We start from the raw sequence: 25,950 nt of genomic DNA on the forward strand, positions 1-25,950 counted from the left end.
AAAAGCGTTTTTTTCTCGCCAGAAACTATCTCCAAACTCGATGACATAAAAACTAAAGGGAATGTCAGTCTTTTTTTCCCTTCTCCTCTCTCTTCTCTACCTTTCAGCGCTGTATTTCTTTTTTTTTTTTTTTTCCCCCCCTTTCTTGTTGCGTTTTGAGCCAATTCGCGCAGTAACGTACTTGTTCAAGAATACTGACGTCACTTTTCTCTGACCCGGTTTTGATAAATTCAGACATATGATTCAATAGTATGAGCAGGGAAAGCCTGGATTTCTCTCTAGATGCATAGAAAATGATTGATTGTAACTCGAGAAGCTCATTCTTGGCCTTTCCGGTCATACTATTGAATCAATTGATTCAATAGTATGAGCAGGGAAAGCCTGGATTTCTCTCTAGATGCATAGAAAATGATTGATTGTAACTCGAGAAGCTCATTCTTGGCCTTTCCGGTCATACTATTGAATCATATGTCTGAATTTATCAAAACCAGGTCAAGGAAATTTTCACCGTTTTAAGCGCAAATCGCTGTAAAAGCGTTTTTTTCTCGCCAGAAACTATCTCCAAACTCGATGATATAAAAACTAAAGGGAATGTCAGTCTTTTTTTCCCTTCTCCTCTCTCTTCTCTACCTTTCAGCGCTGTATTTCTTTTTTTTTTTTTTGCCCCTTTCTTGTTGCGTTTTGAGCCAATTTGCGCAGTAACGTACTTGTTCAAGAATACTGACGTCACTTTTCTCTGACCCGGTTTTGATAAATTCAGACATATGATTCAATAGTATGAGCAGGGAAAGCCTGGATTTCTCTCTAGATGCATAGAAAATGATTGATTGTAACTCGAGAAGCTCATTCTTGGCCTTTCCGGTCATACTATTGAATCATATGTCTGAATTTATCAAAACCAGGTCAAGGAAATTTTCACCGTTTTAAGCGCAAATCGCTGTAAAAGCGTTTTTTTCTCGCCAGAAACTATCTCCAAACTCGATGATATAAAAACTAAAGGGAATGTCAGTCTTTTTTTCCCTTCTCCTCTCTCTTCTCTACCTTTCAGCGCTGTATTTCTTTTTTTTTTTTTCCCCCCTTTCTTGTTGCGTTTTGAGCCAATTCGCGCAGTAACGTACTTGTTCAAGAATACTGACGTCACTTTTCTCTGACCCGGTTTTGATAAATTCAGACATATGATTCAATAGTATGAGCAGGGAAAGCCTGGATTTCTCTCTAGATGCATAGAAAATGATTGATTGTAACTCGAGAAGCTCATTCTTGGCCTTTCCGGTCATACTATTGAATCATATGTCTGAATTTATCAAAACCAGGTCAAGGAAATTTTCACCGTTTTAAGCGCAAATCGCTGTAAAAGCGTTTTTTTCTCGCCAGAAACTATCTCCAAACTCGATGATATAAAAACTAAAGGGAATGTCAGTCTTTTTTTCCCTTCTCCTCTCTCTTCTCTACCTTTCAGCGCTGTATTTCTTTTTTTTTTTTTCCCCCCTTTCTTGTTGCGTTTTGAGCCAATTCGCGCAGTAACGTACTTGTTCAAGAATACTGACGTCACTTTTCTCTGACCCGGTTTTGATAAATTCAGACATATGATTCAATAGTATGAGCAGGGAAAGCCTGGATTTCTCTCTAGATGCATAGAAAATGATTGATTGTAACTCGAGAAGCTCATTCTTGGCCTTTCCGGTCATACTATTGAATCAATTGATTCAATAGTATGAGCAGGGAAAGCCTGGATTTCTCTCTAGATGCATAGAAAATGATTGATTGTAACTCGAGAAGCTCATTCTTGGCCTTTCCGGTCATACTATTGAATCATATGTCTGAATTTATCAAAACCAGGTCAAGGAAATTTTCACCGTTTTAAGCGCAAATCGCTGTAAAAGCGTTTTTTTCTCGCCAGAAACTATCTCCAAACTCGATGATATAAAAACTAAAGGGAATGTCAGTCTTTTTTTCCCTTCTCCTCTCTCTTCTCTACCTTTCAGCGCTGTATTTCTTTTTTTTTTTTTTTCCCCCCTTTCTTGTTGCGTTTTGAGCCAATTCGCGCAGTAACGTACTTGTTCAAGAATACTGACGTCACTTTTCTCTGACCCGGTTTTGATAAATTCAGACATATGATTCAATAGTATGAGCAGGGAAAGCCTGGATTTCTCTCTAGATGCATAGAAAATGATTGATTGTAACTCGAGAAGCTCATTCTTGGCCTTTCCGGTCATACTATTGAATCAATTGATTCAATAGTATGAGCAGGGAAAGCCTGGATTTCTCTCTAGATGCATAGAAAATGATTGATTGTAACTCGAGAAGCTCATTCTTGGCCTTTCCGGTCATACTATTGAATCATATGTCTGAATTTATCAAAACCAGGTCAAGGAAATTTTCACCGTTTTAAGCGCAAATCGCTGTAAAAGCGTTTTTTTCTCGCCAGAAACTATCTCCAAACTCGATGACATAAAAACTAAAGGGAATGTCAGTCTTTTTTTCCCTTCTCCTCTCTCTTCTCTACCTTTCAGCGCTGTATTTCTTTTTTTTTTTTTTTCCCCCCTTTCTTGTTGCGTTTTGAGCCAATTCGCGCAGTAACGTACTTGTTCAAGAATACTGACGTCACTTTTCTCTGACCCGGTTTTGATAAATTCAGACATATGATTCAATAGTATGAGCAGGGAAAGCCTGGATTTCTCTCTAGATGCATAGAAAATGATTGATTGTAACTCGAGAAGCTCATTCTTGGCCTTTCCGGTCATACTATTGAATCAATTGATTCAATAGTATGAGCAGGGAAAGCCTGGATTTCTCTCTAGATGCATAGAAAATGATTGATTGTAACTCGAGAAGCTCATTCTTGGCCTTTCCGGTCATACTATTGAATCATATGTCTGAATTTATCAAAACCAGGTCAAGGAAATTTTCACCGTTTTAAGCGCAAATCGCTGTAAAAGCGTTTTTTTCTCGCCAGAAACTATCTCCAAACTCGATGATATAAAAACTAAAGGGAATGTCAGTCTTTTTTTCCCTTCTCCTCTCTCTTCTCTACCTTTCAGCGCTGTATTTCTTTTTTTTTTTTTTCCCCCTTTCTTGTTGCGTTTTGAGCCAATTCGCGCAGTAACGTACTTGTTCAAGAATACTGACGTCACTTTTCTCTGACCCGGTTTTGATAAATTCAGACATATGATTCAATAGTATGAGCAGGGAAAGCCTGGATTTCTCTCTAGATGCATAGAAAATGATTGATTGTAACTCGAGAAGCTCATTCTTGGCCTTTCCGGTCATACTATTGAATCAATTGATTCAATAGTATGAGCAGGGAAAGCCTGGATTTCTCTCTAGATGCATAGAAAATGATTGATTGTAACTCGAGAAGCTCATTCTTGGCCTTTCCGGTCATACTATTGAATCATATGTCTGAATTTATCAAAACCAGGTCAAGGAAATTTTCACCGTTTTAAGCGCAAATCGCTGTAAAAGCGTTTTTTTCTCGCCAGAAACTATCTCCAAACTCGATGATATAAAAACTAAAGGGAATGTCAGTCTTTTTTTCCCTTCTCCTCTCTCTTCTCTACCTTTCAGCGCTGTATTTCTTTTTTTTTTTTTTTCCCCCCTTTCTTGTTGCGTTTTGAGCCAATTCGCGCAGTAACGTACTTGTTCAAGAATACTGACGTCACTTTTCTCTGACCCGGTTTTGATAAATTCAGACATATGATTCAATAGTATGAGCAGGGAAAGCCTGGATTTCTCTCTAGATGCATAGAAAATGATTGATTGTAACTCGAGAAGCTCATTCTTGGCCTTTCCGGTCATACTATTGAATCATATGTCTGAATTTATCAAAACCAGGTCAAGGAAATTTTCACCGTTTTAAGCGCAAATCGCTGTAAAAGCGTTTTTTTCTCGCCAGAAACTATCTCCAAACTCGATGATATAAAAACTAAAGGGAATGTCAGTCTTTTTTTCCCTTCTCCTCTCTCTTCTCTACCTTTCAGCGCTGTATTTCTTTTTTTTTTTTTCCCCCCTTTCTTGTTGCGTTTTGAGCCAATTCGCGCAGTAACGTACTTGTTCAAGAATACTGACGTCACTTTTCTCTGACCCGGTTTTGATAAATTCAGACATATGATTCAATAGTATGAGCAGGGAAAGCCTGGATTTCTCTCTAGATGCATAGAAAATGATTGATTGTAACTCGAGAAGCTCATTCTTGGCCTTTCCGGTCATACTATTGAATCAATTGATTCAATAGTATGAGCAGGGAAAGCCTGGATTTCTCTCTAGATGCATAGAAAATGATTGATTGTAACTCGAGAAGCTCATTCTTGGCCTTTCCGGTCATACTATTGAATCATATGTCTGAATTTATCAAAACCAGGTCAAGGAAATTTTCACCGTTTTAAGCGCAAATCGCTGTAAAAGCGTTTTTTTCTCGCCAGAAACTATCTCCAAACTCGATGATATAAAAACTAAAGGGAATGTCAGTCTTTTTTTCCCTTCTCCTCTCTCTTCTCTACCTTTCAGCGCTGTATTTCTTTTTTTTTTTTTTTCCCCCCTTTCTTGTTGCGTTTTGAGCCAATTCGCGCAGTAACGTACTTGTTCAAGAATACTGACGTCACTTTTCTCTGACCCGGTTTTGATAAATTCAGACATATGATTCAATAGTATGAGCAGGGAAAGCCTGGATTTCTCTCTAGATGCATAGAAAATGATTGATTGTAACTCGAGAAGCTCATTCTTGGCCTTTCCGGTCATACTATTGAATCAATTGATTCAATAGTATGAGCAGGGAAAGCCTGGATTTCTCTCTAGATGCATAGAAAATGATTGATTGTAACTCGAGAAGCTCATTCTTGGCCTTTCCGGTCATACTATTGAATCATATGTCTGAATTTATCAAAACCAGGTCAAGGAAATTTTCACCGTTTTAAGCGCAAATCGCTGTAAAAGCGTTTTTTTCTCGCCAGAAACTATCTCCAAACTCGATGATATAAAAACTAAAGGGAATGTCAGTCTTTTTTTCCCTTCTCCTCTCTCTTCTCTACCTTTCAGCGCTGTATTTCTTTTTTTTTTTTTCCCCCTTTCTTGTTGCGTTTTGAGCCAATTCGCGCAGTAACGTACTTGTTCAAGAATACTGACGTCACTTTTCTCTGACCCGGTTTTGATAAATTCAGACATATGATTCAATAGTATGAGCAGGGAAAGCCTGGATTTCTCTCTAGATGCATAGAAAATGATTGATTGTAACTCGAGAAGCTCATTCTTGGCCTTTCCGGTCATACTATTGAATCAATTGATTCAATAGTATGAGCAGGGAAAGCCTGGATTTCTCTCTAGATGCATAGAAAATGATTGATTGTAACTCGAGAAGCTCATTCTTGGCCTTTCCGGTCATACTATTGAATCATATGTCTGAATTTATCAAAACCAGGTCAAGGAAATTTTCACCGTTTTAAGCGCAAATCGCTGTAAAAGCGTTTTTTTCTCGCCAGAAACTATCTCCAAACTCGATGATATAAAAACTAAAGGGAATGTCAGTCTTTTTTTCCCTTCTCCTCTCTCTTCTCTACCTTTCAGCGCTGTATTTCTTTTTTTTTTTTTTCCCCCTTTCTTGTTGCGTTTTGAGCCAATTCGCGCAGTAACGTACTTGTTCAAGAATACTGACGTCACTTTTCTCTGACCCGGTTTTGATAAATTCAGACATATGATTCAATAGTATGAGCAGGGAAAGCCTGGATTTCTCTCTAGATGCATAGAAAATGATTGATTGTAACTCGAGAAGCTCATTCTTGGCCTTTCCGGTCATACTATTGAATCATATGTCTGAATTTATCAAAACCAGGTCAAGGAAATTTTCACCGTTTTAAGCGCAAATCGCTGTAAAAGCGTTTTTTTCTCGCCAGAAACTATCTCCAAACTCGATGATATAAAAACTAAAGGGAATGTCAGTCTTTTTTTTCCCTTCTCCTCTCTCTTCTCTACCTTTCAGCGCTGTATTTCTTTTTTTTTTTTTTCCCCCTTTCTTGTTGCGTTTTGAGCCAATTCGCGCAGTAACGTACTTGTTCAAGAATACTGACGTCACTTTTCTCTGACCCGGTTTTGATAAATTCAGACATATGATTCAATAGTATGAGCAGGGAAAGCCTGGATTTCTCTCTAGATGCATAGAAAATGATTGATTGTAACTCGAGAAGCTCATTCTTGGCCTTTCCGGTCATACTATTGAATCATATGTCTGAATTTATCAAAACCAGGTCAAGGAAATTTTCACCGTTTTAAGCGCAAATCGCTGTAAAAGCGTTTTTTTCTCGCCAGAAACTATCTCCAAACTCGATGATATAAAAACTAAAGGGAATGTCAGTCTTTTTTTCCCTTCTCCTCTCTCTTCTCTACCTTTCAGCGCTGTATTTCTTTTTTTTTTTTTTTTCCCCCTTTCTTGTTGCGTTTTGAGCCAATTCGCGCAGTAACGTACTTGTTCAAGAATACTGACGTCACTTTTCTCTGACCCGGTTTTGATAAATTCAGACATATGATTCAATAGTATGAGCAGGGAAAGCCTGGATTTCTCTCTAGATGCATAGAAAATGATTGATTGTAACTCGAGAAGCTCATTCTTGGCCTTTCCGGTCATACTATTGAATCATATGTCTGAATTTATCAAAACCAGGTCAAGGAAATTTTCACCGTTTTAAGCGCAAATCGCTGTAAAAGCGTTTTTTTCTCGCCAGAAACTATCTCCAAACTCGATGATATAAAAACTAAAGGGAATGTCAGTCTTTTTTTCCCTTCTCCTCTCTCTTCTCTACCTTTCAGCGCTGTATTTCTTTTTTTTTTTTTTTTTTCCCCCTTTCTTGTTGCGTTTTGAGCCAATTCGCGCAGTAACGTACTTGTTCAAGAATACTGACGTCACTTTTCTCTGACCCGGTTTTGATAAATTCAGACATATGATTCAATAGTATGAGCAGGGAAAGCCTGGATTTCTCTCTAGATGCATAGAAAATGATTGATTGTAACTCGAGAAGCTCATTCTTGGCCTTTCCGGTCATACTATTGAATCATATGTCTGAATTTATCAAAACCAGGTCAAGGAAATTTTCACCGTTTTAAGCGCAAATCGCTGTAAAAGCGTTTTTTTCTCGCCAGAAACTATCTCCAAACTCGATGATATAAAAACTAAAGGGAATGTCAGTCTTTTTTTCCCTTCTCCTCTCTCTTCTCTACCTTTCAGCGCTGTATTTCTTTTTTTTTTTTTTTTCCCCCTTTCTTGTTGCGTTTTGAGCCAATTCGCGCAGTAACGTACTTGTTCAAGAATACTGACGTCACTTTTCTCTGACCCGGTTTTGATAAATTCAGACATATGATTCAATAGTATGAGCAGGGAAAGCCTGGATTTCTCTCTAGATGCATAGAAAATGATTGATTGTAACTCGAGAAGCTCATTCTTGGCCTTTCCGGTCATACTATTGAATCATATGTCTGAATTTATCAAAACCAGGTCAAGGAAATTTTCACCGTTTTAAGCGCAAATCGCTGTAAAAGCGTTTTTTTCTCGCCAGAAACTATCTCCAAACTCGATGATATAAAAACTAAAGGGAATGTCAGTCTTTTTTTCCCTTCTCCTCTCTCTTCTCTACCTTTCAGCGCTGTATTTCTTTTTTTTTTTTTTCCCCCCTTTCTTGTTGCGTTTTGAGCCAATTCGCGCAGTAACGTACTTGTTCAAGAATACTGACGTCACTTTTCTCTGACCCGGTTTTGATAAATTCAGACATATGATTCAATAGTATGAGCAGGGAAAGCCTGGATTTCTCTCTAGATGCATAGAAAATGATTGATTGTAACTCGAGAAGCTCATTCTTGGCCTTTCCGGTCATACTATTGAATCATATGTCTGAATTTATCAAAACCAGGTCAAGGAAATTTTCACCGTTTTAAGCGCAAATCGCTGTAAAAGCGTTTTTTTCTCGCCAGAAACTATCTCCAAACTCGATGATATAAAAACTAAAGGGAATGTCAGTCTTTTTTTCCCTTCTCCTCTCTCTTCTCTACCTTTCAGCGCTGTATTTCTTTTTTTTTTTTTTTCCCCCTTTCTTGTTGCGTTTTGAGCCAATTCGCGCAGTAACGTACTTGTTCAAGAATACTGACGTCACTTTTCTCTGACCCGGTTTTGATAAATTCAGACATATGATTCAATAGTATGAGCAGGGAAAGCCTGGATTTCTCTCTAGATGCATAGAAAATGATTGATTGTAACTCGAGAAGCTCATTCTTGGCCTTTCCGGTCATACTATTGAATCATATGTCTGAATTTATCAAAACCAGGTCAAGGAAATTTTCACCGTTTTAAGCGCAAATCGCTGTAAAAGCGTTTTTTTCTCGCCAGAAACTATCTCCAAACTCGATGATATAAAAACTAAAGGGAATGTCAGTCTTTTTTTCCCTTCTCCTCTCTCTTCTCTACCTTTCAGCGCTGTATTTCTTTTTTTTTTTTTCCCCCCTTTCTTGTTGCGTTTTGAGCCAATTCGCGCAGTAACGTACTTGTTCAAGAATACTGACGTCACTTTTCTCTGACCCGGTTTTGATAAATTCAGACATATGATTCAATAGTATGAGCAGGGAAAGCCTGGATTTCTCTCTAGATGCATAGAAAATGATTGATTGTAACTCGAGAAGCTCATTCTTGGCCTTTCCGGTCATACTATTGAATCAATTGATTCAATAGTATGAGCAGGGAAAGCCTGGATTTCTCTCTAGATGCATAGAAAATGATTGATTGTAACTCGAGAAGCTCATTCTTGGCCTTTCCGGTCATACTATTGAATCATATGTCTGAATTTATCAAAACCAGGTCAAGGAAATTTTCACCGTTTTAAGCGCAAATCGCTGTAAAAGCGTTTTTTTCTCGCCAGAAACTATCTCCAAACTCGATGATATAAAAACTAAAGGGAATGTCAGTCTTTTTTTTCCCTTCTCCTCTCTCTTCTCTACCTTTCAGCGCTGTATTTCTTTTTTTTTTTTTTCCCCCTTTCTTGTTGCGTTTTGAGCCAATTCGCGCAGTAACGTACTTGTTCAAGAATACTGACGTCACTTTTCTCTGACCCGGTTTTGATAAATTCAGACATATGATTCAATAGTATGAGCAGGGAAAGCCTGGATTTCTCTCTAGATGCATAGAAAATGATTGATTGTAACTCGAGAAGCTCATTCTTGGCCTTTCCGGTCATACTATTGAATCATATGTCTGAATTTATCAAAACCAGGTCAAGGAAATTTTCACCGTTTTAAGCGCAAATCGCTGTAAAAGCGTTTTTTTCTCGCCAGAAACTATCTCCAAACTCGATGATATAAAAACTAAAGGGAATGTCAGTCTTTTTTTCCCTTCTCCTCTCTCTTCTCTACCTTTCAGCGCTGTATTTCTTTTTTTTTTTTTTCCCCCTTTCTTGTTGCGTTTTGAGCCAATTCGCGCAGTAACGTACTTGTTCAAGAATACTGACGTCACTTTTCTCTGACCCGGTTTTGATAAATTCAGACATATGATTCAATAGTATGAGCAGGGAAAGCCTGGATTTCTCTCTAGATGCATAGAAAATGATTGATTGTAACTCGAGAAGCTCATTCTTGGCCTTTCCGGTCATACTATTGAATCATATGTCTGAATTTATCAAAACCAGGTCAAGGAAATTTTCACCGTTTTAAGCGCAAATCGCTGTAAAAGCGTTTTTTTCTCGCCAGAAACTATCTCCAAACTCGATGATATAAAAACTAAAGGGAATGTCAGTCTTTTTTTCCCTTCTCCTCTCTCTTCTCTACCTTTCAGCGCTGTATTTCTTTTTTTTTTTTTTCCCCCCTTTCTTGTTGCGTTTTGAGCCAATTCGCGCAGTAACGTACTTGTTCAAGAATACTGACGTCACTTTTCTCTGACCCGGTTTTGATAAATTCAGACATATGATTCAATAGTATGAGCAGGGAAAGCCTGGATTTCTCTCTAGATGCATAGAAAATGATTGATTGTAACTCGAGAAGCTCATTCTTGGCCTTTCCGGTCATACTATTGAATCAATTGATTCAATAGTATGAGCAGGGAAAGCCTGGATTTCTCTCTAGATGCATAGAAAATGATTGATTGTAACTCGAGAAGCTCATTCTTGGCCTTTCCGGTCATACTATTGAATCATATGTCTGAATTTATCAAAACCAGGTCAAGGAAATTTTCACCGTTTTAAGCGCAAATCGCTGTAAAAGCGTTTTTTTCTCGCCAGAAACTATCTCCAAACTCGATGATATAAAAACTAAAGGGAATGTCAGTCTTTTTTTCCCTTCTCCTCTCTCTTCTCTACCTTTCAGCGCTGTATTTCTTTTTTTTTTTTTTCCCCCCCTTTCTTGTTGCGTTTTGAGCCAATTCGCGCAGTAACGTACTTGTTCAAGAATACTGACGTCACTTTTCTCTGACCCGGTTTTGATAAATTCAGACATATGATTCAATAGTATGAGCAGGGAAAGCCTGGATTTCTCTCTAGATGCATAGAAAATGATTGATTGTAACTCGAGAAGCTCATTCTTGGCCTTTCCGGTCATACTATTGAATCAATTGATTCAATAGTATGAGCAGGGAAAGCCTGGATTTCTCTCTAGATGCATAGAAAATGATTGATTGTAACTCGAGAAGCTCATTCTTGGCCTTTCCGGTCATACTATTGAATCATATGTCTGAATTTATCAAAACCAGGTCAAGGAAATTTTCACCGTTTTAAGCGCAAATCGCTGTAAAAGCGTTTTTTTCTCGCCAGAAACTATCTCCAAACTCGATGATATAAAAACTAAAGGGAATGTCAGTCTTTTTTTCCCTTCTCCTCTCTCTTCTCTACCTTTCAGCGCTGTATTTCTTTTTTTTTTTTTTTCCCCCTTTCTTGTTGCGTTTTGAGCCAATTCGCGCAGTAACGTACTTGTTCAAGAATACTGACGTCACTTTTCTCTGACCCGGTTTTGATAAATTCAGACATATGATTCAATAGTATGAGCAGGGAAAGCCTGGATTTCTCTCTAGATGCATAGAAAATGATTGATTGTAACTCGAGAAGCTCATTCTTGGCCTTTCCGGTCATACTATTGAATCATATGTCTGAATTTATCAAAACCAGGTCAAGGAAATTTTCACCGTTTTAAGCGCAAATCGCTGTAAAAGCGTTTTTTTCTCGCCAGAAACTATCTCCAAACTCGATGATATAAAAACTAAAGGGAATGTCAGTCTTTTTTTCCCTTCTCCTCTCTCTTCTCTACCTTTCAGCGCTGTATTTCTTTTTTTTTTTTTTTTCCCCCTTTCTTGTTGCGTTTTGAGCCAATTCGCGCAGTAACGTACTTGTTCAAGAATACTGACGTCACTTTTCTCTGACCCGGTTTTGATAAATTCAGACATATGATTCAATAGTATGAGCAGGGAAAGCCTGGATTTCTCTCTAGATGCATAGAAAATGATTGATTGTAACTCGAGAAGCTCATTCTTGGCCTTTCCGGTCATACTATTGAATCATATGTCTGAATTTATCAAAACCAGGTCAAGGAAATTTTCACCGTTTTAAGCGCAAATCGCTGTAAAAGCGTTTTTTTCTCGCCAGAAACTATCTCCAAACTCGATGATATAAAAACTAAAGGGAATGTCAGTCTTTTTTTCCCTTCTCCTCTCTCTTCTCTACCTTTCAGCGCTGTATTTCTTTTTTTTTTTTTTTTTCCCCCTTTCTTGTTGCGTTTTGAGCCAATTCGCGCAGTAACGTACTTGTTCAAGAATACTGACGTCACTTTTCTCTGACCCGGTTTTGATAAATTCAGACATATGATTCAATAGTATGAGCAGGGAAAGCCTGGATTTCTCTCTAGATGCATAGAAAATGATTGATTGTAACTCGAGAAGCTCATTCTTGGCCTTTCCGGTCATACTATTGAATCATATGTCTGAATTTATCAAAACCAGGTCAAGGAAATTTTCACCGTTTTAAGCGCAAATCGCTGTAAAAGCGTTTTTTTCTCGCCAGAAACTATCTCCAAACTCGATGATATAAAAACTAAAGGGAATGTCAGTCTTTTTTTCCCTTCTCCTCTCTCTTCTCTACCTTTCAGCGCTGTATTTCTTTTTTTTTTTTTTTCCCCCTTTCTTGTTGCGTTTTGAGCCAATTCGCGCAGTAACGTACTTGTTCAAGAATACTGACGTCACTTTTCTCTGACCCGGTTTTGATAAATTCAGACATATGATTCAATAGTATGAGCAGGGAAAGCCTGGATTTCTCTCTAGATGCATAGAAAATGATTGATTGTAACTCGAGAAGCTCATTCTTGGCCTTTCCGGTCATACTATTGAATCATATGTCTGAATTTATCAAAACCAGGTCAAGGAAATTTTCACCGTTTTAAGCGCAAATCGCTGTAAAAGCGTTTTTTTCTCGCCAGAAACTATCTCCAAACTCGATGATATAAAAACTAAAGGGAATGTCAGTCTTTTTTTTCCCTTCTCCTCTCTCTTCTCTACCTTTCAGCGCTGTATTTCTTTTTTTTTTTTTTTTCCCCCTTTCTTGTTGCGTTTTGAGCCAATTCGCGCAGTAACGTACTTGTTCAAGAATACTGACGTCACTTTTCTCTGACCCGGTTTTGATAAATTCAGACATATGATTCAATAGTATGAGCAGGGAAAGCCTGGATTTCTCTCTAGATGCATAGAAAATGATTGATTGTAACTCGAGAAGCTCATTCTTGGCCTTTCCGGTCATACTATTGAATCATATGTCTGAATTTATCAAAACCAGGTCAAGGAAATTTTCACCGTTTTAAGCGCAAATCGCTGTAAAAGCGTTTTTTTCTCGCCAGAAACTATCTCCAAACTCGATGATATAAAAACTAAAGGGAATGTCAGTCTTTTTTTCCCTTCTCCTCTCTCTTCTCTACCTTTCAGCGCTGTATTTCTTTTTTTTTTTTTTTTCCCCCTTTCTTGTTGCGTTTTGAGCCAATTCGCGCAGTAACGTACTTGTTCAAGAATACTGACGTCACTTTTCTCTGACCCGGTTTTGATAAATTCAGACATATGATTCAATAGTATGAGCAGGGAAAGCCTGGATTTCTCTCTAGATGCATAGAAAATGATTGATTGTAACTCGAGAAGCTCATTCTTGGCCTTTCCGGTCATACTATTGAATCATATGTCTGAATTTATCAAAACCAGGTCAAGGAAATTTTCACCGTTTTAAGCGCAAATCGCTGTAAAAGCGTTTTTTTCTCGCCAGAAACTATCTCCAAACTCGATGATATAAAAACTAAAGGGAATGTCAGTCTTTTTTTTCCCTTCTCCTCTCTCTTCTCTACCTTTCAGCGCTGTATTTCTTTTTTTTTTTTTTTTCCCCCTTTCTTGTTGCGTTTTGAGCCAATTCGCGCAGTAACGTACTTGTTCAAGAATACTGACGTCACTTTTCTCTGACCCGGTTTTGATAAATTCAGACATATGATTCAATAGTATGAGCAGGGAAAGCCTGGATTTCTCTCTAGATGCATAGAAAATGATTGATTGTAACTCGAGAAGCTCATTCTTGGCCTTTCCGGTCATACTATTGAATCATATGTCTGAATTTATCAAAACCAGGTCAAGGAAATTTTCACCGTTTTAAGCGCAAATCGCTGTAAAAGCGTTTTTTTCTCGCCAGAAACTATCTCCAAACTCGATGATATAAAAACTAAAGGGAATGTCAGTCTTTTTTTCCCTTCTCCTCTCTCTTCTCTACCTTTCAGCGCTGTATTTCTTTTTTTTTTTTTTTTCCCCCTTTCTTGTTGCGTTTTGAGCCAATTCGCGCAGTAACGTACTTGTTCAAGAATACTGACGTCACTTTTCTCTGACCCGGTTTTGATAAATTCAGACATATGATTCAATAGTATGAGCAGGGAAAGCCTGGATTTCTCTCTAGATGCATAGAAAATGATTGATTGTAACTCGAGAAGCTCATTCTTGGCCTTTCCGGTCATACTATTGAATCATATGTCTGAATTTATCAAAACCAGGTCAAGGAAATTTTCACCGTTTTAAGCGCAAATCGCTGTAAAAGCGTTTTTTTCTCGCCAGAAACTATCTCCAAACTCGATGATATAAAAACTAAAGGGAATGTCAGTCTTTTTTTCCCTTCTCCTCTCTCTTCTCTACCTTTCAGCGCTGTATTTCTTTTTTTTTTTTTTTTTCCCCCTTTCTTGTTGCGTTTTGAGCCAATTCGCGCAGTAACGTACTTGTTCAAGAATACTGACGTCACTTTTCTCTGACCCGGTTTTGATAAATTCAGACATATGATTCAATAGTATGAGCAGGGAAAGCCTGGATTTCTCTCTAGATGCATAGAAAATGATTGATTGTAACTCGAGAAGCTCATTCTTGGCCTTTCCGGTCATACTATTGAATCATATGTCTGAATTTATCAAAACCAGGTCAAGGAAATTTTCACCGTTTTAAGCGCAAATCGCTGTAAAAGCGTTTTTTTCTCGCCAGAAACTATCTCCAAACTCGATGATATAAAAACTAAAGGGAATGTCAGTCTTTTTTTCCCTTCTCCTCTCTCTTCTCTACCTTTCAGCGCTGTATTTCTTTTTTTTTTTTTTTTCCCCCTTTCTTGTTGCGTTTTGAGCCAATTCGCGCAGTAACGTACTTGTTCAAGAATACTGACGTCACTTTTCTCTGACCCGGTTTTGATAAATTCAGACATATGATTCAATAGTATGAGCAGGGAAAGCCTGGATTTCTCTCTAGATGCATAGAAAATGATTGATTGTAACTCGAGAAGCTCATTCTTGGCCTTTCCGGTCATACTATTGAATCATATGTCTGAATTTATCAAAACCAGGTCAAGGAAATTTTCACCGTTTTAAGCGCAAATCGCTGTAAAAGCGTTTTTTTCTCGCCAGAAACTATCTCCAAACTCGATGATATAAAAACTAAAGGGAATGTCAGTCTTTTTTTCCCTTCTCCTCTCTCTTCTCTACCTTTCAGCGCTGTATTTCTTTTTTTTTTTTTTTTCCCCCTTTCTTGTTGCGTTTTGAGCCAATTCGCGCAGTAACGTACTTGTTCAAGAATACTGACGTCACTTTTCTCTGACCCGGTTTTGATAAATTCAGACATATGATTCAATAGTATGAGCAGGGAAAGCCTGGATTTCTCTCTAGATGCATAGAAAATGATTGATTGTAACTCGAGAAGCTCATTCTTGGCCTTTCCGGTCATACTATTGAATCATATGTCTGAATTTATCAAAACCAGGTCAAGGAAATTTTCACCGTTTTAAGCGCAAATCGCTGTAAAAGCGTTTTTTTCTCGCCAGAAACTATCTCCAAACTCGATGATATAAAAACTAAAGGGAATGTCAGTCTTTTTTTCCCTTCTCCTCTCTCTTCTCTACCTTTCAGCGCTGTATTTCTTTTTTTTTTTTTTTCCCCCTTTCTTGTTGCGTTTTGAGCCAATTCGCGCAGTAACGTACTTGTTCAAGAATACTGACGTCACTTTTCTCTGACCCGGTTTTGATAAATTCAGACATATGATTCAATAGTATGAGCAGGGAAAGCCTGGATTTCTCTCTAGATGCATAGAAAATGATTGATTGTAACTCGAGAAGCTCATTCTTGGCCTTTCCGGTCATACTATTGAATCATATGTCTGAATTTATCAAAACCAGGTCAAGGAAATTTTCACCGTTTTAAGCGCAAATCGCTGTAAAAGCGTTTTTTTCTCGCCAGAAACTATCTCCAAACTCGATGATATAAAAACTAAAGGGAATGTCAGTCTTTTTTTTCCCTTCTCCTCTCTCTTCTCTACCTTTCAGCGCTGTATTTCTTTTTTTTTTTTTTTTTCCCCCTTTCTTGTTGCGTTTTGAGCCAATTCGCGCAGTAACGTACTTGTTCAAGAATACTGACGTCACTTTTCTCTGACCCGGTTTTGATAAATTCAGACATATGATTCAATAGTATGAGCAGGGAAAGCCTGGATTTCTCTCTAGATGCATAGAAAATGATTGATTGTAACTCGAGAAGCTCATTCTTGGCCTTTCCGGTCATACTATTGAATCATATGTCTGAATTTATCAAAACCAGGTCAAGGAAATTTTCACCGTTTTAAGCGCAAATCGCTGTAAAAGCGTTTTTTTCTCGCCAGAAACTATCTCCAAACTCGATGATATAAAAACTAAAGGGAATGTCAGTCTTTTTTTCCCTTCTCCTCTCTCTTCTCTACCTTTCAGCGCTGTATTTCTTTTTTTTTTTTTTTTTCCCCCTTTCTTGTTGCGTTTTGAGCCAATTCGCGCAGTAACGTACTTGTTCAAGAATACTGACGTCACTTTTCTCTGACCCGGTTTTGATAAATTCAGACATATGATTCAATAGTATGAGCAGGGAAAGCCTGGATTTCTCTCTAGATGCATAGAAAATGATTGATTGTAACTCGAGAAGCTCATTCTTGGCCTTTCCGGTCATACTATTGAATCATATGTCTGAATTTATCAAAACCAGGTCAAGGAAATTTTCACCGTTTTAAGCGCAAATCGCTGTAAAAGCGTTTTTTTCTCGCCAGAAACTATCTCCAAACTCGATGATATAAAAACTAAAGGGAATGTCAGTCTTTTTTTCCCTTCTCCTCTCTCTTCTCTACCTTTCAGCGCTGTATTTCTTTTTTTTTTTTTTTTTCCCCCTTTCTTGTTGCGTTTTGAGCCAATTCGCGCAGTAACGTACTTGTTCAAGAATACTGACGTCACTTTTCTCTGACCCGGTTTTGATAAATTCAGACATATGATTCAATAGTATGAGCAGGGAAAGCCTGGATTTCTCTCTAGATGCATAGAAAATGATTGATTGTAACTCGAGAAGCTCATTCTTGGCCTTTCCGGTCATACTATTGAATCATATGTCTGAATTTATCAAAACCAGGTCAAGGAAATTTTCACCGTTTTAAGCGCAAATCGCTGTAAAAGCGTTTTTTTCTCGCCAGAAACTATCTCCAAACTCGATGATATAAAAACTAAAGGGAATGTCAGTCTTTTTTTCCCTTCTCCTCTCTCTTCTCTACCTTTCAGCGCTGTATTTCTTTTTTTTTTTTTTTTTCCCCCTTTCTTGTTGCGTTTTGAGCCAATTCGCGCAGTAACGTACTTGTTCAAGAATACTGACGTCACTTTTCTCTGACCCGGTTTTGATAAATTCAGACATATGATTCAATAGTATGAGCAGGGAAAGCCTGGATTTCTCTCTAGATGCATAGAAAATGATTGATTGTAACTCGAGAAGCTCATTCTTGGCCTTTCCGGTCATACTATTGAATCATATGTCTGAATTTATCAAAACCAGGTCAAGGAAATTTTCACCGTTTTAAGCGCAAATCGCTGTAAAAGCGTTTTTTTCTCGCCAGAAACTATCTCCAAACTCGATGATATAAAAACTAAAGGGAATGTCAGTCTTTTTTTCCCTTCTCCTCTCTCTTCTCTACCTTTCAGCGCTGTATTTCTTTTTTTTTTTTTTTCCCCCTTTCTTGTTGCGTTTTGAGCCAATTCGCGCAGTAACGTACTTGTTCAAGAATACTGACGTCACTTTTCTCTGACCCGGTTTTGATAAATTCAGACATATGATTCAATAGTATGAGCAGGGAAAGCCTGGATTTCTCTCTAGATGCATAGAAAATGATTGATTGTAACTCGAGAAGCTCATTCTTGGCCTTTCCGGTCATACTATTGAATCATATGTCTGAATTTATCAAAACCAGGTCAAGGAAATTTTCACCGTTTTAAGCGCAAATCGCTGTAAAAGCGTTTTTTTCTCGCCAGAAACTATCTCCAAACTCGATGATATAAAAACTAAAGGGAATGTCAGTCTTTTTTTCCCTTCTCCTCTCTCTTCTCTACCTTTCAGCGCTGTATTTCTTTTTTTTTTTTTTTTCCCCCTTTCTTGTTGCGTTTTGAGCCAATTCGCGCAGTAACGTACTTGTTCAAGAATACTGACGTCACTTTTCTCTGACCCGGTTTTGATAAATTCAGACATATGATTCAATAGTATGAGCAGGGAAAGCCTGGATTTCTCTCTAGATGCATAGAAAATGATTGATTGTAACTCGAGAAGCTCATTCTTGGCCTTTCCGGTCATACTATTGAATCATATGTCTGAATTTATCAAAACCAGGTCAAGGAAATTTTCACCGTTTTAAGCGCAAATCGCTGTAAAAGCGTTTTTTTCTCGCCAGAAACTATCTCCAAACTCGATGATATAAAAACTAAAGGGAATGTCAGTCTTTTTTTCCCTTCTCCTCTCTCTTCTCTACCTTTCAGCGCTGTATTTCTTTTTTTTTTTTTTTTCCCCCTTTCTTGTTGCGTTTTGAGCCAATTCGCGCAGTAACGTACTTGTTCAAGAATACTGACGTCACTTTTCTCTGACCCGGTTTTGATAAATTCAGACATATGATTCAATAGTATGAGCAGGGAAAGCCTGGATTTCTCTCTAGATGCATAGAAAATGATTGATTGTAACTCGAGAAGCTCATTCTTGGCCTTTCCGGTCATACTATTGAATCATATGTCTGAATTTATCAAAACCAGGTCAAGGAAATTTTCACCGTTTTAAGCGCAAATCGCTGTAAAAGCGTTTTTTTCTCGCCAGAAACTATCTCCAAACTCGATGATATAAAAACTAAAGGGAATGTCAGTCTTTTTTTTCCCTTCTCCTCTCTCTTCTCTACCTTTCAGCGCTGTATTTCTTTTTTTTTTTTTTTCCCCCTTTCTTGTTGCGTTTTGAGCCAATTCGCGCAGTAACGTACTTGTTCAAGAATACTGACGTCACTTTTCTCTGACCCGGTTTTGATAAATTCAGACATATGATTCAATAGTATGAGCAGGGAAAGCCTGGATTTCTCTCTAGATGCATAGAAAATGATTGATTGTAACTCGAGAAGCTCATTCTTGGCCTTTCCGGTCATACTATTGAATCATATGTCTGAATTTATCAAAACCAGGTCAAGGAAATTTTCACCGTTTTAAGCGCAAATCGCTGTAAAAGCGTTTTTTTCTCGCCAGAAACTATCTCCAAACTCGATGATATAAAAACTAAAGGGAATGTCAGTCTTTTTTTCCCTTCTCCTCTCTCTTCTCTACCTTTCAGCGCTGTATTTCTTTTTTTTTTTTTCCCCCCCTTTCTTGTTGCGTTTTGAGCCAATTCGCGCAGTAACGTACTTGTTCAAGAATACTGACGTCACCTTTTCTCTGACCCGGTTTTGATAAATTCAGACATATATATATATTTTTTATTTTTTATTATAATTTTATCATTTAAAAATATAAGCGTGTGTTCCTAGGCGCCCTCGTCAAACAAGTTAACAACCAGTTTGGGAGTGACAGTTCAAACTATACTATACTCACGTTTTGTGTGATGCCCTTTTTTATTGTAGACCGCGAGCAGTCGGTTTTTGTTCCTGAAATGCTACGTGAGACCGGAAGAGTTCAAATTGCGCCCGAGCGTCTCGCGGCTCGCGGCTCTCAGCACCGCCGCTCGCAACTCGTTCGCATTCGTGTTTTTGTGATGCACGTTAAGAAAAGAAATAGTCTGCTCGAAGTCTATCTTTATCGCAAAAAAAAGTAATAATAATCGAATATTGTACTCGGTAAAGAATGTTAGCTGCATTTTTTATGTTCTAGAACGCGTGTATGAACAACCTTTGTAAGAACAACGCAACCTGTCAAAGCGGTTTTACAGACAGAGGATATCGCTGTCTCTGTTTCCCTGGATTTACTGGTCAGGATTGTGAAAGTGGTGAGGAAAACATACTTGCTGCTTTTCTATCCTGGTTATTACAGATCAATTTATGTAGATTTATTTCTTTACACAGCAAGACCTTGTAACGGACAGCTGGTACAAAGCAGTTTGATCCTGGCAACTGGTCACAAACACCATTAAGACCGCACCAATCATTGACCTTATAACAGCTATTATAAAAACAACAACAAAGTAAAAAAACAACAACAACAACAACAACAACAACAACCATCAACATCTCTTCTCAAAATGTTGCTATTTAGTTGGTTTTGTACCCTGATCACATGGCAGCAATCCCCGATTTTTTTTTTTTTTAACTTGTCACGTTACCCTTTATCGGTCGATTAAAAAGTACCAATTTAGCAGCTTTAGGTGGACCATTACCCAATTACTTGCAAAGCGATAACTGTATGACGATATGAGACGTTTACAGCACGAATGTGCTGGAGGAACACACACCTGCAGTGCGGATGCTGTGTGCAATAACACCAAACGGTCATATAACTGCACTTGTAAACCTGGATACGAAGGAGACGGACGGGATTGCGAAGGTTAAATGATTTATTAATTTTCGAATGTCGTTTAAGCAGCTATTATTGGTTGAGAAATTGGTCACAGTACATTGTTGTATTAAAATACGAAAAAAAAAATAGAAAGGATCCATTAAACCATCTCAATGCAATGGTCACGCGACACATCTCCACGTTCTGGCCAGGTCCTGTACACATGCGCATAGCCTATTACCCGTGGAGTGGGGCAGCCATAGACAGCTGTTTCGTTCTTGTTAGGGCTCATCAGCACGGCATATGATCTTGTGTAAGACCCTTACGCCTGGCTATGCTGATGAGTCCTAACAAGGACGAAACAGCTGTCCATGGCTGCCACCTGCACGGGTAATAGGCTGTGCGCATGCGTAAAGGTCCTGGCCAGATCGTCCGTAAAGATGTGTCGTGGGACCATTGCATTCAGATGGTTTATTTTGAAAGGATCCAGTTGGGACCTGGCTGTTGTCCCTACATGAATTGTTTTCGTTACAAGCCACTTCACTCTCTTATTGCCTCTCTCCTTTTTTTTTAAGATATCGACGAGTGTGCCACAGAAAGACATGACTGCGGTGCTCTTGAACGGTGTCATAACACCAAGGGATCTTATGACTGTCCATGTGAGTGAAATTCGCCTCCTTTCCCATTTAAATCTTTTCCTACTCAATTACATTTTTTGGGATCGATGGAACGACATTGTTAAAATTCGCATCAAAGTAATCCAACACAATTTTTCTCAACAGCTGCGCAAGATTGATAACCAATCATAAGAATCGACCTCTGTTGTCCATTTTATTCGTCAAAATCCTCAGAAACCAATAAAGAATGCCGTCTAATTTTTAAAACATTTGCTGTAAAATTACGACCGCGCACTTTTATTTAAACGCCGGAAGGGTTTACATAACTAATAGTCTGCTATTTATTTTTTAATCTCTCCCTGTTGATACAGCTTTGACATGCAAGGACATTTACGACAGAAATTTGTAAGTGAGCGGCAGTTATTTTGCTGCTGCTGTTGTTGTAGTTAGTGTACAGCGTATAACTACAAGCACATAACAGCACCTCAAACCAAACAGGTGAAGGGATAAACAGCAATAATAAGAACAAAAGTACCCCACTTATGAACATTACTTTATAGGGAACAGGAAAAGAGAAGCAAGTCAAATAAGACCGACAAATCCCCCAAGATAAACACCGTTTGGTTTCACCGCAATACGTGTCAAGTTTTACATCTGAATAATCGAACTACAAAAATGAGAATTTTGCGAGTTTTAATATAAAATATTGCCCCACCAAATCTTATTTGCTGACATATTTAAATTTCATAACGTTCTCTGAATTTCTGCTTATCGAAACAAAAAAAAAAACCTTTCAAGCGTCACTTGACTGTTTCCATTAAAATATATGTTCATTGTCCTTTTTAACCCATGGAATAGCATGTTGTCATAATTATGAACTCGAGTACAGACATGCTGTAGGTGGCTAAACGGGCTCATGATTAAGATCGCTACTGCGAGTGCCACTTGCTAGCAGCTTTTGCTTACCTTTGAAGGGTCAGGCCAAATGGTGAAAAACTTTGGTTGATTTTCTTGCACATTTGCTCTCAATCAGAATCAACGGAAGTCATCATGCACGTAGCCTGCGAGGTAGACGTCAAAAAGGGAAGGGGCCAGGGAGGGAGACAAAGACAGTGGGAAAAAAGAAGAGGAGGCTGGCCTGCCTCGCAGACTGTTATGCACGTCATTACAAGTGCATGGAAGCGGTGTCCAAGCGGAGTTGCTAGAAGAGCACGTTTCTTACTTAGGTCTTTTTTTCCCTTAAGTGCTCTAGAGAGGTGTCCGTCTTAGGCGTATCAAAAATTGCCTAATGTTGTGGTTATGAAATTTATCTATTGAATGTTTGAAAGGAATAACTTTGTTTTTCAAATAGAATAGATAAGAAAGAGAGCCGGCAAAGAAATGATTTTGTTTGCGTCAATTCTTTGCAAATCATCTCCATATATATTCATTTTAAGAAAATAATTATCTCGTTCCAAACCGAAGATGACTATTCAGACAAAACGTTTAATTTTAAACATGGCAATCAAGAATACCAATCAGTAATGAACGTTACAGGTCCAATGTAGACAAAGCGTACCAGATGAAAGTAGGATCTGAAATCATCCTCGTTTACTGTCATCTAAACAAAAATGGACTTGGCGCATGTGGTGTAGGCGGCTGGACGCTGGTCATGAAGATTGACGGTACAAAGGTATTTAGTTACTTGCGTTTTTGCCGTTTGTAACCAACCAACGAACCAACTTACAGAAAAGCAGTTCTTCAGCTCATATCTCAAATTCGACAAGGAAAAATAGATGGAGTGACGGGAGAGCATAAAAATTAAGGAATAAAAACGAGATGATGGGAAAAATAGAGCTCTGGGCTATAAGTTTTAAAAAAGCTTACATTTCAACCTTCCGTTGTTGTGTACATTCTTATACTGTCAAGTATTTCTGTTCGCTGCTTTCTTGTTTTTGTTGGTGTTTGTTTGTTTGTTTATTTGTTTTATATTCTGTCAATATATAGCTTGTTATATTTGTTTTTGTAGAACACCTTCCACTATGATTCCAGCTTTTGGTCGAACAAAGAAACATTCAACCTTGCTGGAGGGGAGACTGGGTTAGACACAGAAGAGACCAAGTTGCCGACCTACTGGAGCACACCGTTCTCCAAAATATGTCTTGGTATGAATATTTACGGCGAAGAAACCACAAATTTTGTCGTCATACACAAGGCCGCTGACTCGCTATACTCACTGATCGCTGACGGGCAATTCCGCAACACATCACTGGGCCGTGACACATGGAAAACATTGCTGGGCTCTCAAGGCTCGCTGCAGCTTAACTGTAACAGAGAAGGGTTCAATGCAGCTAGTGATTACGTGTGGCTGTCCAAAGCCAGAATCGGTATCCTTGGTAACAACGAAAATGAGTGTGCGACCTGTGATTCACGAATAGGTTTTGGTACAGGAGGAGCACACGATAACTCCAACACGTGTGGAAACGAAGCACTAGCTGCACCAGATAATGGTGATAAGCACATCAAAACCATGGGATACATATTGATTCAGTGACACCCGCATTCAACACGTTCTTTTTTATTGGTAAAGGGAAATGATATGACAAAGACTCCTTTTTTAACTGTGCCGTTTCCTTACTTATAAAGTGATAAATGAGATATTTCAATCCAGTAATACACCAGAGCCGTACGTCGGATTTTTTATCTGTGGAGGCAAACTCCGCTTAACTTCTCTGCGGGGCAAACTCCATTCTAGCTACAAGAAATAGTCCAGCAAAAACACTATGTTAGAATTTTAGTTCGCCTGGCAGAACAACTCCACCCCCCCCCCCCCCCTCCCCGCTAGATATGGTCCTGTACACTTCAAAGGCACGAATGGTGAAAGGTTTTTTATCTCAAGACTTTGAATTTTTTACTTCCCTATATGTAACACAAATAAATTAAGTGACGAAGGGTGAACATTTTTTTTCTAGGTCAAATTGTACGTACGTAGCATTTACACATGCACCCTCCAGTTCAATCATTATTCCGAGTTTACAAGGATTGTAAGAAGCATGGATTGTAAACTATAGATCCCATGGGGTTTTGCAGTTATGCCGACTGCGATGACACTTTGTTTCATCAAGGCTATTTGTTACGAAGGCATCATTTGACATTAGAAATGGAATAAGAGTTAGGATTCAATACAATTTCATCAAGGCTATTTGTTACGAAGGCATCATTTGACATTAGAAATGGAATAAGAGTTAGGATTCAATACAATTTGTATTGAATCCTAACTCTTATTCTATTTCTAATGTCAAATTTGTCATAATTTTTATCACCGCTGTTTTATATGTAATATAAAACAGCGGTGATAAAAATTATGACAAATCACATTTTTTCTTAACTTGACGTTTCGTATGCCAGCAGCATACGTTTTTAAAACAAAAATCGTTACAAACTTTTGACTTCTATATTGTTATAAAAGGGGGTCAGAAACTTAGACTGGGAAAATTGATCTCCAGCCGTAAAAAAAATAATACAACAACCTCTCACTGCCGACGTTGGCATTTAATGAAGGTAATTTGGGGCCCTTGTGTTGATTCATTATTGCACCACGCAGATTAAAATATATTATTATCAATACACGCGGCCAAATTGAAAACCGCCCTATTGAAAACACACGCTTTGCGGGCCGCAAATGACTCCTAGCGGACCGTTAATGCATTAACGGCCCTGCAGCTGATTGGTTCTCAGTTCATCATCCGATTAACTTTAACCAATCAGCGTCGCTGACGCGGGAAAAGCATTCAGGTGCGTACGTGTACAGCAAGAGTCTCGAACAGTTTTTCGACAAGCGAATATTGTGTTCGGTAGGAAAAATCAAAGTCTATTTGTTCTACGTAGGACAATTTGTGTCGCATAGTGTCATTTGTGGCCCGAGCGCGAAGCGCTCGGGCCACAAATGACACTACGCGGGCGCAAATAAACAATATTCCCTCAAAAAGTCATTTTATTCCCTTATTATCACTCCATGCCAGTTTCAGTAAAACCGGCCGTTTTGAGACTTGAAATGCACAGTTTGGGTCTTTTTGAATTATTCGCCAATACGTGGATTCATCCTTATGTTCACTCCAGGTCCAAAAGAATCTAAAAAGGAAAGTGCTACATGAGCCACTGCAAATAACGATTTTGGACCTTGGGGTTAAAATAGCACCACGTAGACTAAATTATTTTTACTACAGATCCAGCAAACCCGGTCATCGCGTGGATTAATCCTTATTTTCACTTCAGGTCCAAAAGAATCGAATTAGAATTAGAGCCACTGAAAATGACGATTCGGGTCCTTGTGTTGAAATACCACCAAATAGATCAAAGCTTATTATCACTCCAGATCCAGCAAAACCGATCAGATTGAGATTTGAAATGTACTGTTTGAGTCTTTTTGCAAATCCACCATCACGCGGATTTATCCTAATTTTCACTCCAGATCCACAAAAATCGACTAAAGAAATTGCTACATGGGCCACTGAAAATGTCAATTTTTGGCCCTTGTGTTGAAATACCGTAACGTTGATTAAAGCTTATTATCATCCCAGATCTAGCAAAACCGGCCACTTTGAAACTTGAAATTTACAGTTTGGGTCTCTTTGCAAATCCGCCATCACGTGAAATTATAATAATTTTCACTCCAGGTCCAAAAAGAATCGACTAAAGAAATTGCTACATGAGCCCCTGAAAGGTCGATTTCTGGCCCTTGTGTTGAAATACCATAACGTTGATTAAAGCTTATTATCACCCCAGATCTAACAAAACCGGCCACTTTGAGACCTGAAATGTACAGTTTGGGTCTTTTTGCAAATCCGCCATCACGTGGATTTATTCTAATTTTAATTTCAATCCAAGTTCAAAAGAATCGAGTAAAGAAAGTGCTGCATGAACCCTGAAAATGTCGACTTTTGGCCCCTGTGTTGAAATACAATAACGGTGATAAAAGCTTATTATCACCGCAGATCTAGCAAAACCGGCCACTTTGAGACTTGAAATTTACCGTTTGGGTCTTTTTGCAAATCCGCCATCACGTGCATTTATCCTAATTTTCA

The 25,950-nt window shown here is 38.4% G+C and overlaps 1 pseudogene across 1 annotated transcript in view; it reads left to right on the top strand.

Moving 5' to 3' along the window:
- Positions 1-23,486, top strand: part of LOC144634727 (uncharacterized) — a 46,597-nt pseudogene extending 23,111 nt beyond the window's left edge. The window contains exons 5-11 of the transcript XR_013567245.1: positions 19,650-19,764; positions 19,845-19,849; positions 20,201-20,318; positions 20,846-20,929; positions 21,259-21,292; positions 22,424-22,559; positions 22,896-23,486. The product of XR_013567245.1 is annotated as an uncharacterized LOC144634727 (transcript). The remainder of the gene's footprint in view (positions 1-19,649; positions 19,765-19,844; positions 19,850-20,200; positions 20,319-20,845; positions 20,930-21,258; positions 21,293-22,423; positions 22,560-22,895) is intronic.
- Positions 23,487-25,950: the final 2,464 nt, after the last annotated feature.

Source organism: Oculina patagonica, chromosome 13 (assembly GCF_052425735.1).
Source record: "Oculina patagonica isolate OP01 chromosome 13, crgOcupat, whole genome shotgun sequence".
NCBI classification, from domain to species: domain Eukaryota; kingdom Metazoa; phylum Cnidaria; class Anthozoa; order Scleractinia; family Oculinidae; genus Oculina; species Oculina patagonica.